This window comes from Stenella coeruleoalba (assembly GCF_951394435.1).
Source record: "Stenella coeruleoalba genome assembly, chromosome: 15".
Taxonomy (NCBI): domain Eukaryota; kingdom Metazoa; phylum Chordata; class Mammalia; order Artiodactyla; family Delphinidae; genus Stenella; species Stenella coeruleoalba.
Window position 1 is genome coordinate 86,486,866 of NC_137161.1, and position 12,755 is coordinate 86,499,620.

Genomic DNA, 12,755 nt, shown 5'->3' on the forward strand with positions numbered 1-12,755 from the left:
GGTGCCTGCAGTGACAGACTCCTCAGGTGAAGAAGCCGTTTATGAGGTCTGGGGTAAACGTGCACACTGTCACAGCCTCCTCAGGTGAGGAGACCTGTGGTAACTGGTCACGTTTTTTCAGAACACTTGCTATTCAGTAATAGCCTTCTCAGGTGAGGGGACCTGTAGTAACAGTAATGTTTGAGGTAAATGTGCATGCTGTCTCAGAATCCAGAGGTGAGGAGAAGTGTGGTGATTGGTCAGTTCTGAGGTAAATGTGCATATGCTGTCACAGACTTCTCAGGTGAGGAGTCATGTTCTGAATGGTCACACTTGAGGGATGTGTGCACTGTTCTCACAGCCTCCTCAGGTTAAAAGCCTTTTATATTGGTCAGGTCTGAGGTAAATGTGCATGCTGCCACAGCCTCCTTAAGGGAGGAGACAAGTGGTGCCTCGTTATATGTGTCCGTGCTGTGACAATCTCTTGTAGGAGACACAATGTGACTCATCGAGTGTGAGCTACTCCTGCAGTACTGTAACAGCCTGCTCAGGTGAGGAGGTGTGTGGTGACTGGTCATGTCTGAGAGTCACGTGCGATGCTGTAACAGCCTCTTCAAGTGAGGAGGCTTTTCGTAAAGGTCAGGTCTGAGGTAAATGCATGCTGTCCACAGCCTCCTCAGGTGAGGGGTCTTTGGTATGGGTGCCTCTGAGATAAATGTACACACTCTCTCAGGTTCCTCAAGTGAGGACCAACGTGGTGACCGGTCATGTTTGAGGAACATGCGCGACTCTGTCACAGCCTCCTTAGGTGAGGAGAACATGGTGACTAGTCACGTTTCAGGAACATGTCCAATTCAGTAACAGCCTCCTCAAGTTATGGGACCTGTGCTGTTGGTAAAGTGCAGGCTCCCTCAGCTTGTTGAAGTGAGGAGACACCTGGTGATTGGTCACATTTGAGGAACACGTGCATTTCAGTAATGGCCTCAGGTGAGGGGAACTGTGGTAACGGTCACATCTGAGGTAAATGTGCATGCTGTCTCAGGTTCTCCTGTGAGGAGGCACGAGGGGACTGGGCACACTTGAGGGGTGTGTGCACTGATCTCACAGCCTCCTCAGGTGAAAAGCCTTCTATATCGGTCAGGTCTGAGGTAAACGTGCATGCTGCCACGGCCTCCTCAAGTGAGGAGACACTGGTGACTCGTCACATGTTATCTGCACAGGCGATGCTGTAACAGCCCCCTCAGGTGAGGAGACTTATGTTCACTGGTCATGTGTGAGAATCATGTGCAATGATGTAACAGTCTCATCAGGTGAGGAAGTTTTTTTTTTTTCTTTTTTTTTTTTTTTGCGGTACGTGGGCCTCTCACTGTTGTGGCCTCTCCTGTTGCGGAGCACAGGCTCCGGACGCACAGGCTCAGCGGCCATGGCTCACGGGCCCAGCCACTCCGCGGCGTGTGGGATCTTCCCAGACCGGGGCTTGAACCCGTGTCCCCTGCATCGGCAGGCGGACTCTCAACCACTGCGCCACCAGGGAAGCCCCAGGTGAGGAAGCTTTTGATATCGGTCACTTCTGAGGTAAATGTGCATGTTGTTCACAGCCTCCTCAGGTGAGGAGGCACGTGGTCACTGGTCACGTGTGAGGAACACGTGCAATTCAGTTATAGCCTCCTCAGGTGAGGAGAGCTGTGGTCTCGGTCGTATCTGAGGTAAAGGCGCCTGCTGTGACAGACTCCTCAGGTGAAGAAGCCGTTTATATCCGTCACGTCTGGGGTAAACGTGCACAGTCACAGCCTCCTCAAGTAGGAGACACAGCTGGCTCGTCACGTGTGAGCTACTCCTGCAACACCGTAACAGCCTCGTCAGGTGAGGAGACATACGGTGACTGGTCACGTCTGAGAGTCACGTGCGATGCTGTAACAGCTTCGTCAGGGGAAGAAGCGTTTGATAGCGGCCCCGTCTGAGGTACCCGTGGCTGCTGTCATGCCCTCCTCGAGTGAGGAGACACGTGGTGACTGGTCACTTCGGAAGGACATGTGCGTGCTGTCACAGCCTCCTCAGGTGATGGGCCCTGTGGTGTCGGTCACATCTGAGCCGCAACTGCACTCTGTCCCAGCCTTGGCAGGTGAGAAGACTTTTGTGAAGGGGTCACGTCTGTGGGCACATCCGCTGCTGTCCCCACCTTCACAGGCGCAGGGTTGTGTCGCATCCGTCACGTCTGGTGGACGGGTGTCTGGTGTCACACCACCTCAGGTGAGGGGACTCGTCTGAGCTGTCGTGTCTGAGGTACTCATGGCCGCTGTCACTGCCCCTCTGGTGAGGGGCGTGTGGTGAGCAGTCATGTCTTAGCTGCCACAGCCTCCTCGAGAGAGGACACACATGGCGCCCGGCTACGCCAGAGGGACAGGTGCACTGCTGTCGCGGCCTCCCCGCTTGGAGGTGTGTGTGGCATCGGTCACGTGAGGTACACGCGCATGCTGTCACACCACCTCGGAGGAGGGGACGTTGCTGGACTGTCACGTCTGAGGTACCCGTGCACCGATGTCACGGCTCCACCGGCGTGGCGGCGTGCGGCATCGGCCATAGCTCAGGTATACGTGGCGACCGATCACGTCTGAGGGACACCGCGCGCTCCTGCAGTCTCCTCGGGGCTCGAAGTTTTTGCTCTCGGTCATGTCTGAGGTACACGTGCGCTGTGGCGTGAGCCTCCTCAGACGAGGGGGCGTGTGGTGAACCGTCACGGGTAAGGGACACATATACGCTGTCACAGCCTCGTCAGGTGAGGGGACATGCGGTGAGCACGCATGTCTCCGGTACAGGCGCCAGGCACTCGTGCCCCCTCAGGGGAAGGGCCTGTGGCATCAGTCGCGCGCGAGGTGCACAGTCCCCTCAGCGGAAGGAGCGGGTGCAGCGCTGTCGCAGCTCCACCGCTGGCAGGGCGCGCGGTGACGGTCACGTCTGAGGCACGCACGCTCGCCTTTCCCTGCCCTGACGGCGGAGGGCACGTGTGTCCGGGGGAGGCCGGCACTGGCCTCGGATGCGCCGGGGCAGGAGGGGCGCCCTGCTCGGGCCGGTGCTGCCTGCCTGGTGGCGCTGGGGAAGGTGCCGCCGACCTCGGCACGTGGAGCATGTTTTCATCTCAACAGCGAACCGGAGAGAAGAGAATATTATTATTTTCGGGGACCACTCAGTGAATCCTGGAAATAGACTAAATAATGAGTGTTTGACGCACCATGTTTGGACCTACTACGTGCCGGCTGTTTACTGAAGTTACCCTTTGGTTCTCCCACAGCCCTGTGAGGGGTTATGTCTCCTGTGAGCTCCTGAGCTCGGGCCTTTCTGGAACGTTCCCCCTCTGGCTTTTGGCCCCTCTCCCTTCTCCTCAACCGCGCTCTTCCCTCCTTCCTCCCTCCATCTCCTCTTTGCTCTCAGGGGGCCTTGACATGGCAGTGAGAGGATTTTCTGGGTTCCTGAACAGTTTAATCAGGTGTCATCGTCAACAGGAAGGAAGCATGGGAGGGGTGGCGGGGAGAGGAGGGGGCCTCTGCCAGGGTTGGCTCAGGTGCCCACTTCCCCAGGGCTCTGCTCAGGGTCACTCCCACCCATCCGTTCATCCGTCCACCCGACTGCTGTTTACTGGGCGTCTGCTGTAATTACTGGGCACAAAGCAGCGACTGAGGCCAACAAACACCCCTGCGCTCGCCAAGCTATAGACCCAGGGGGGGAAGATGATGAACAAAGCCATAAGCTCAGTCTGCAGTCCCTCGCTGGGGATACGCCCCACGGTCGCAGTGTGCAGCGGCGCGGCGGGGGAGGCCTTGCTGAGCCGGGCTCTGGAGGTGGCGAGGAGGAAGCCATCTGAGTACCCTTGCACTTTATTTCACATGATCTTAGGATGTGCTGCTGGTCAACCAGCTTGTCCACTGCAGCCACTGGGAACCGCCTCCCTCCTGCAGAAAACCGGCTGGGGGGCCTGTGAGGTCTGCTGGGGACCCTTTACCTTGCTCTGTGGGTCAGTCAGGGCTCCGGAGAAACAGAACCAATAGGAGAGAGAGACACATACATGTATCTATTTATCCGTGTTTATGTACATGTGTGTATGTGTATATAAACACATAGACACACATTTATGTACACGTTTGCATGTATACGTGTATATATACACATATATATACATGGACTCACACACAGACTTACTTTAAAGAATCGGGGCTGGTGAGTGTAAAACTCGTCAGGCAGGCCAGCAGCCTGGAAACTCAGGCAGGAGCTGACGCCACAGTCTCGAGGCAGAATTTTCTCTTCTCTGGGAAACCTGAGCTGCTGCTGCCAAGGCCTTTCAACTGGATGGGGCCCAGCCACACTACCCCAGATACTCTCTACTTACCGCCAACTGAGTGTAGATGTTCGTCTCACCTACCGAATACCTTCACAGTGGCACCTAGATGAGCATTTCATGGAATCACTGGGGACAGTGGCCTGGCCAAGCTGACGCCTAAAATCGCCACCACACCACGTAACTCCATCTAGACCCCCAGATAGTAACGCCTGGGGCTGCAGCTGCCGACATCCCTTCCCCCAAATCACGGTGCCTGGAAGCAGGTCAGATAACAGCCCCCAGTGCAGCCCAAGAGGACGTGCTCCAGCCTTTTGCATCTTCATCCTCTGGGACCGAGAGGGGACCACTTTGCTTTTTTCTGTTCTTTGTTTTGTTTTTTTTTTCTAAATTCATTTATTTTATTTACTTTTGGCTGCGTTGGGTCTTTGTGGCTGCATGCGGGCTTTCTCTAGTTGCGGCGAGCGGGGGCTACTCTTTGTTGCGGTGCGCGGGCTTCTCATTGCGGTGGCCTCTCTCGTTGTGGAGCACGGGCTTTAGGCGCACAGGCTTCAGCAGTTGTGGCGCACGGGCTCAGTAGTTGTGGCTCGCGGGCTCTAGAGCGCAGACTCAGCAGTCGTGGCGCACGGGCTTAGTTGCTCGGCGGCATGTGGGATCCTCCCGGACCAGGGCTCGAACCCGTGTCCTCTGCATCTGCAGGCGGATTCCCAACCACTGTGCCACCAGGGAAGGCTGAGGGGACCACTTTGGGTGGAGCTGGCTCAGCTCCCCTAGCAAGATCCTCCTCTCCTCCCTGAGGTCCTCCCAGACCCCCCGGCTGAATCCACAGCCCCCGCTGCCAGCTCCCCAGCACCCTGTTGCTATGTCTATCATCCTGCTATCGTACTGGGTTGTACATAGTGGTTTGTGTCTCCTCCCAGTAGATCGACAGCTTAAGTCTTAGAGAGTATCTTGTTCGTCTTTATGTCCTCAGGGCCTGGCCCTGAGCTGGACACTTAAAACATTGATCTGTTATTGACTGATCGATCAGCTCAATGATTCATTGATAGACTCGCATTTGCAGGCTGCAGCTCAATATCTATGCTTGGCTCTCGAAGGCCATACTCTGCCGATGCACATTATCTCTTTAAGAGAAAGGCGTTCTTCTTACTTTTAAATGTTGGAAGACTTTTTCAGTGAGATCAAGTAATCTCCAAATTGCTGCAGGCAGAGGCAATATTAAGAGGTTCTTGGTTTGGCGAATAGCCTTTCAGTGAAATAAACGCTGCCCGTTTTAGCAACATGACATCATCAGATGTTTTCTCCACTTGCCTGAAAGCACACCTGCTAACATTTAACGAATGGGCTGCAGTAGTAGCCAGCTTCGCTGGCATTTTCCCCAAAGTCTCCATCAAGCTCCAGTTCGGTCATTTTTCTGAAGTGAGACTATGAGATAACCAGCTATTATATAAACAGCTCATATAAACAGCCTGCTCTTCTCAGAAGACAGGAATGTGAGAAGAGCTCTTTCTCCAGAGAGGAGCCTGGAGTCTGGGCTTTCTCTGACCATGCTTCTTGTCCCTGTGCCATGCGCCTGAGACCAGACTCAGGGAGACGGAGCGCACGCCGGTGGAGAGCCATGCGGGGCTAAAGTGCTCCCCACACGGCGGCCACTGCAGGCGCCCACAGACAGGCAGGGGGTCTCGGTAGACCCCACGCCACCACTCGTGCCCCATTTCCGCGGCCCCCTGCGCCCCCCTAGTGTAGCCATAAGTCTAACTCAAAGGGGCCTGGACTTCGGAGTCAGGCTCAGGTCGGGTCCTGCTCTCTGGGGATCGGGTACGATGTCTCTCGTCTCTGAGCCTGTTTTCACATCTATAGAATGGTCGTGATGGGCCCTGCTCCAGGGGACTGCTGTAGGAGGCCCTGGCGCACCGGCTGCCATCAGAAAGCGTTAGCAGCTCTCAGCAGCGCTGCTGTGACCGTGGCGCGCCGGGTCCCTCCCGCACCTCGAGGGCCTCGGGTTCCCGCTGCTTGGCCAGAGCATGTGGGCCTCCCCTCTGGCCAGGGCCACCTCATGCGGCTCCGCGGCCCTGCCCGAGTCCCCAACCCTGTCGGCCTCCACCGGCTCCTCGGCCCTCTCAGGGGGTCTGTCCCTGTGCGCGCTCCCAGCTGCAGCCACAACAGAGGGGTCAGGGGTCAGAGCGCAGGCCCCGCCCGGGGAGCCTGGGGAGCCCTGGCATCCCCCTGTCTCAGAGTCCCCATTGGTCCCAGCTGGTCTACTGGCCGGCGTGGGCGTGAAAACGGGGCAGGATTGGGTCTGCTACCTGGTGCCTTCTATGCTTACGAAGAACAAGAATTCATGAGCAAAACTGGAAGGAAGTAAAGAATTGGTAAACCTTTGTGGCAGGATGGCGGACTGACAAAGTGCCCGCCCTGCCTCCAATCCGACCCACCCAGGACCGTCTGGGTGACGGGGGCCGCCTGCCGCGTAAACACTCCTCGGTCCCCTCAGCTGTGAACCTTGGAGACAGCAGCACGGCCGGGGCTCCGTGAGGACGGGCTGGGAGGACCCAGCTCAGGGCGACACCTCCAAAGGCACGCAGGGCGCCCGACCGAACCTAAACTACAACGAGGGTCATGTGGAAACTGCAAGGAAGGCGGACCCAGAGGGAGAGAGGGCTGGGAGCCGCGGGTGGGGTGGAGGGAGCGCTTCCTTTATTAGAATTCCTCTAGTGCGGTGCCCTGCTGTTTGCGTGATTAAGAAAATAAACAGGAAGGAAGGAGGCAAGGGAGGAATGGGGGAGGTCTGGCGAAGAAATGGACTCAAGTCACAGCGCTGCGGCCTGTAAGCGGAGAGGACACGTGTCCTAGGTTGTCCACTGGCAGCCCAGCATGGGTGTTAACAGCGCCCCCTCACCCTGTGGTGCTCCTGGTCTGGGGGACAAAGTGCACGGCCAGCTCCTCTGCAGGCAGTCAGTCACTCACAGTAGGTAGGAACCGCAAGTGCGTGTGGAATGGTAGAAAGACCCTGGCCGAGTGGACGTACAACCTCGGGCAAACCCACATCCCCTCTGACCTCAACATCCTTGCTGTAAAATGGGGTTGACCCTAACCTGCCAGGGCTGGCCCTGGACTCCACCTGTAGAAGGAGGTCGAAGGGGCCTGGGAGCCTCTCCCACTGGCCCAGATTAGCCACAGGCCAGGAGAGCAGGGCAGCGAGGGTGCCCTTGGCTGAAGTCCCCTTGGGGACCCACTGGCAGTAGAGGGAGGCTGGACAGTAGCAGAAAAAGGAGCTCCCCACCCCAGGGTCCCCAGGTCCTGCTGGCCTCCCCGGCCCATCCCTGGGAGGGTGGGCGCACTCACTCTGCCATGGTCAGCAGGTAGTGGGACACGTCCACATGCAGCTCGATGCTGGTGTTCTCCAGCTCCGCCAGGCTGCGTCACAGCTCCAGCTGCTCCTTGAAACCCCCGACGAGCTGCGCCCAGATCTCGTTCATCTGCAGGCGGCTGTCCTTCTCTGTGTCGGGCGGAGGGATGGCGGCTGGGGACAGGAAGAGAGCCAGCTGCACCGGGAGCAGTGCTACCTAGGCCAGGGTGGAATCCATGCTTGCCTGGCCACACAGGATCGGGTCCAAGGACAGGCTTTATAGACAGTGTATGGATGGGTGGGTAATGGATGGATGGGTGGGTGGATGGGAGGGTGGATGGCTGGATGGGCAGGTGGATGGGTGGATGATGGGTGGATGATGGGTGGATGGATGGGTGGATGGGTGGATACTTGAATGGTTAATTTAGAGGGATTTAGACTCTCTGTTTGCCCGTTTTGCGGTTGGGTTGCATGGATTTGAGTCTCAGGAATCCAAGGACGAATGGGGCTGGGCTAGCTGTCTCAGCTCTGACCTCACTTCCTCAGGGGAACCTTCCTAGACTCTCGATCTGGGTCCATGTGCCGCTTGCTCTGGAAACATCCTACCTGCACCTCGGCAGTCTTCTTCATGTCGATAATTCGGTAACATTTCGTGGTAAATGTTCAACACCTGCCTTTCCTGCTGGAATGTAAGTTCCACGAATGTAAGTCTTTGTTTCCCGTGATCAGTTCCTACCTAACAGCTATCCAGTGATTAATCGATGGTTTTCCCTGCCTGTCCCAGTAGATATCTCCACTCTGGTCACATGCGGCTGGTGCCCCTGACTTTGAGGGCAGTGGTCAAGGGATTTCTTTTCCCTAAACATCAAGCCATCTGGGATTGGTTAAATAAATTATGATGCGTCCAGACGACCAAATCATTGCAGTCATTAAAACAAGGCTTTGGGGAACACATGATATCCTAGGAAATGCTCATAAAGGAATGATCCTGGCAGAGCCGTGGACACAAGCTGCCCACTGCTGCCCTAGGCTTGCCATAGCAGGACCCAAGGGAAGCCCCTCATGCCCTCAGGGCTCACCATGAGACCCTCATCCCCTCCATGACGCTGCCCGCCTCCTCAGACCACCAAGGCCAGTCCCAATAACTAATAGACCAGCAGGATGAGAGCCATTATGGCATGCATCTCTGTTGACCCCTGACCCCAAAGAAGCCCAAGCTTCCCGGTCATCACCTAGCTTTATAGATGCTCTACAACAATGCCATCTTCCACCCCCACCAGCCCCTGAAGCCCTCTGCTGGTGCCATGGGACTCAGCGTGGCATCACCAGCAACCACTCTTCTTTGAAATTTTCCTTCACCCTCTTGCTCCAGCAGAAACCTGAGCCCCAGATCTACCACAGAGAAATAGGCACCCATGTGCGCAAGGAGGTTATGTGACTGGAAAGCCCCAAAGTGCCCATCAGAGGGGACAGGATAAGCAGACTCCAGTATGGACATCCTATGGAACACTTTGCAGCTGTTACAGAGATGAGGGAGCCCCGTCTCTGCAGATGGACGGCCTCCAAGACACATCGATGGCTGAGAAAAACAAGTTAAAGAATAACAGCTAAAGTCTGAAATCATTTATACAAAAACCCAAAGCCACCCCACCATACACATACACACACACCACATACCTCTCTGGGTACATTTATGTCTACAGCACCGCACAGGAAAAGATCCAAGAGGGAATACTTCAAAATGACAGCAGTGACCTCAAGGAACTGGAAAAAGAAGAACACGCTAAACCCAAAGGTGCCAGAAGGAAGGTGATGGATAACAAAGATGAGAGCAGAAATCCATGAAAACAGCAGGAGAGACCAACACAATTAAGATCAACAAAATTGAGGGCTGGTGTTTGGAAAAGATAAACAAAATTGACAAACCTTTAGCTAGACTTACTAAGAAAAAACAAAAAGAAGATGCAAATAAATAAAATTATAAATGACAGAGGAGACATCACGACTGGTACCACAGAAATACAAAGGCTCATAAGATTAGTATGATCGATTCTATGCCAACAGATCGGTTAATCTAGAAGAAATGGATAAATTACTAGAAACATACGACCTACCAAGCCTTTATCATGAAGAAACAGAAAATCTAAACAGACCAATAATGAGTAAGGTGATTAAATCAGTAATCGAAGCCCTCCCAACAAAGAAAAGCCCAGGGGTGAATTCCACCAAACCTTCAAAGAAGAATTAACACCAATCCTCAGACTCTTCCAAAAAATTGAAGAGAAGGGAACACTCCCAAACTCGTTTCGCGAGGCCAGCATTACCCTGATACCAAAGCCGGACAAGGACACCAAGAAAAGAAAACTACAGGTCAATGTCCCTGTTGAACATAGATGAAAATATTCTCATTAAAATACTAGCAACCCCAAATCCATGGCACACTGAAAGCTCATACGCCATGATCAAGTGGAATTTATCTCTGGGATGCAAAGATGCTTCCACGTATGCAAATCAGTAATTGTGGTACACCATATTAATAGTATGAAAGACAAGAACCATATGATCATCTCAATAATACAGGAAAAGTATTTGACAAAATCCAACATCTTTCATGGTAAAAAATTAACAGTAATGTGTTTGTATCACCAGAGAGCCAATAGGTGTTCAACTTTCCGACAATCTAAGCGATGTCAGAAATCTCTTTTGTTTTGTTTTGTGTTTTTTTGCGGTACGCGGGCCTCTCACTGTTGTGGCCTCTCCCGTTGCGGAGCACAGGCTCCGGACGCACAGGCTCAGCGGCCATGGCTCACGGGCCCAGCCGCTCTGCGGCATGTGGGATCCTCCCGGACCGGGGCACGAACCCGCGTCCCCTGCATCGGCAGGCGGACTCTCAACCACTGCGCCACCAGGGAAGCCCTGTTAATATTTTTTAAGGTGTGGAAATGATACTGTAGTTATGTGTTTTGTAAAGAGCCTTTATTTTTTAGGGATTATAGGCTGAAATACTTACGAATGAAGTGATATGATGACTGAAATTTGCTTCAAGATAATAGGCTGAGGGAAGTGCGTGGGAAGAAACAAGGCCTGGAGAGTGGGTGACGAGGGCTCGCTTTACTGCTCTTCCTCCTTCTGTGCGTACTGGAAAATCCTCGTAACAAAAGTGTGAGCGCTTTCTACTTCCCTCCTCTACGTGGTGTTCACAGTTGACCACTGTGGTCACTCCTGGCCTCCTCCTCAACTCCTGTCATGGTCTCCACACAAAACCCCAGCCGTGGAGAATCCCCCACCTGCCCTGTGAGTAGTCGCACTTCCACTTCTCGAATACACAGCTCAAGGGGGCTCCTGGCACATTGCTGTCCGGCTCAAGGTCTCCTTGGCCTCCCGTTACAGTCAGGATAAACCCAGGCCCCTGTTCAACATCTTCCAGCCTCAGCTCCCACCATGCAGCTCTCCTCAGGTGCCAGCCACGTGGGCGGCCCTCTGCTCCCTGAACTCATCAAACCCACTCCCACCCCAGGGCCTTTGCATGTGCAGTTCCTCTGCTGGACGACTCTGAACCAGGTCTGTGTATGGCTCATTCCCTCCCTGCATCTCCAACACTGATATGCACCTGTTACATAGTAGGTACTCATTAAATGTGTGACATTGCCTGATCCCAGCCCCCAACTTTTTTTTTAAATTTATTTTTGGCTGTGTTGGGTCTTTGTTGCGTGCAGGCTTTCTCTAGTTGTGGAGAGTGGGGGCTACTCTTCATTGCGGTGCGTGGGCTTCTCATTGCGGTGGCTTCTCTTGTTACAGAGCACGGGCTCTAGGCGCATGGGCTTCAGTACTTGTGGTGCGTGGGCTCAGTAGTTGTGGCTCCTGGGTTCTGGAGTGCAGGCTCAGTAGTTGTGACGCATGGGCTTAGTTGCTCCGTGGCATGTGGGATCCTCCCGGATCAGGGCTCGAACCCGTGTCCCCTGCACTGGCGGGTGGATTCTTAACCACCGCGCCACCAGGGAAGTCCCCCCAGCTCCCAATTTTGCTGTGCATGTGTGTACGGATTTATTTAAGAGACTGGAAGGAAATAGCTAAATCTAACAATGGTATCTCCAAGTTGTGGGATTATGAGTGAGTTCTATTTTCTTCTTACACTTTGCAGCATACTCCAAGTTTTGAATGATAAACACATATTACTATAACAATCAGGAAATGTTTTAAATATGATGTATTTACACATCTAATACAGGAACACGTTTTGGTGATAAAAATTCGAATAATACATCAAGACTTGATCATCTGATTGCCCTCCCCCCAACCCCAGTCCCCCACCCACACGTAACTACTGCTATCATTTTGATATGTGCCCTTCCGGATCTTTCTCTGTGCAGTTTTGTACATATAACTGTATCTAATGAGATATATGGGTTTCCTGGTGGGTAGATTATAGCAGGCTATGACTGTTACGCTTTAACTGGCTTTTCTCATCTAGCAATGGTCTTGGAGGCCGTCCATCTGCACAGATGGGTCTGCCCCATTCTCTGTAGCACCTGCAGGGTGATCCACAGGAGGGACCCACCAGTTAGCTTGTCCCACCCCCTTTGATGGGCATGTGAGCGCATGCGTCTCCTGGTAGACTTGGGGGAAGTTGCTGGGCAACAGAACTCATACACTTCAAGTTTGAAAAGATGCAGGTAAAACAGGCTCCAAAGAGAAGCGTTAATTTAGACTCCCAAGAATAGTGGTTAAGGCTGCCTTCCATACTTTATTTTATATTATCCATTTAATGCTATGTGACATTTTAATTTTAGCCAGTCCAGTAAGTGAAAATTGTTTCAATTTGTATCTCTGTTTCCTAATGCAATTGAGAATCTTTTCCTAGGTTTATGGCCACTAGAAACTCTCTGAATTGCCTATTCATTTCCTCACCCTCATTTTTAAATTGGGCTGTTGGTTCTTTCTTATTGATTTTCAAAAATCCTTTATTTACTATGCCAAAACTTATCTTAATAAGCCAAAAGAATGTGTGTGTGTGTGTGTGTGTGTGTGTGTGTGTGTGTGTGTACATATGTTTACTTGTCTTCGTTACAGATATTTTTTATGGGCACCTTTTAAACT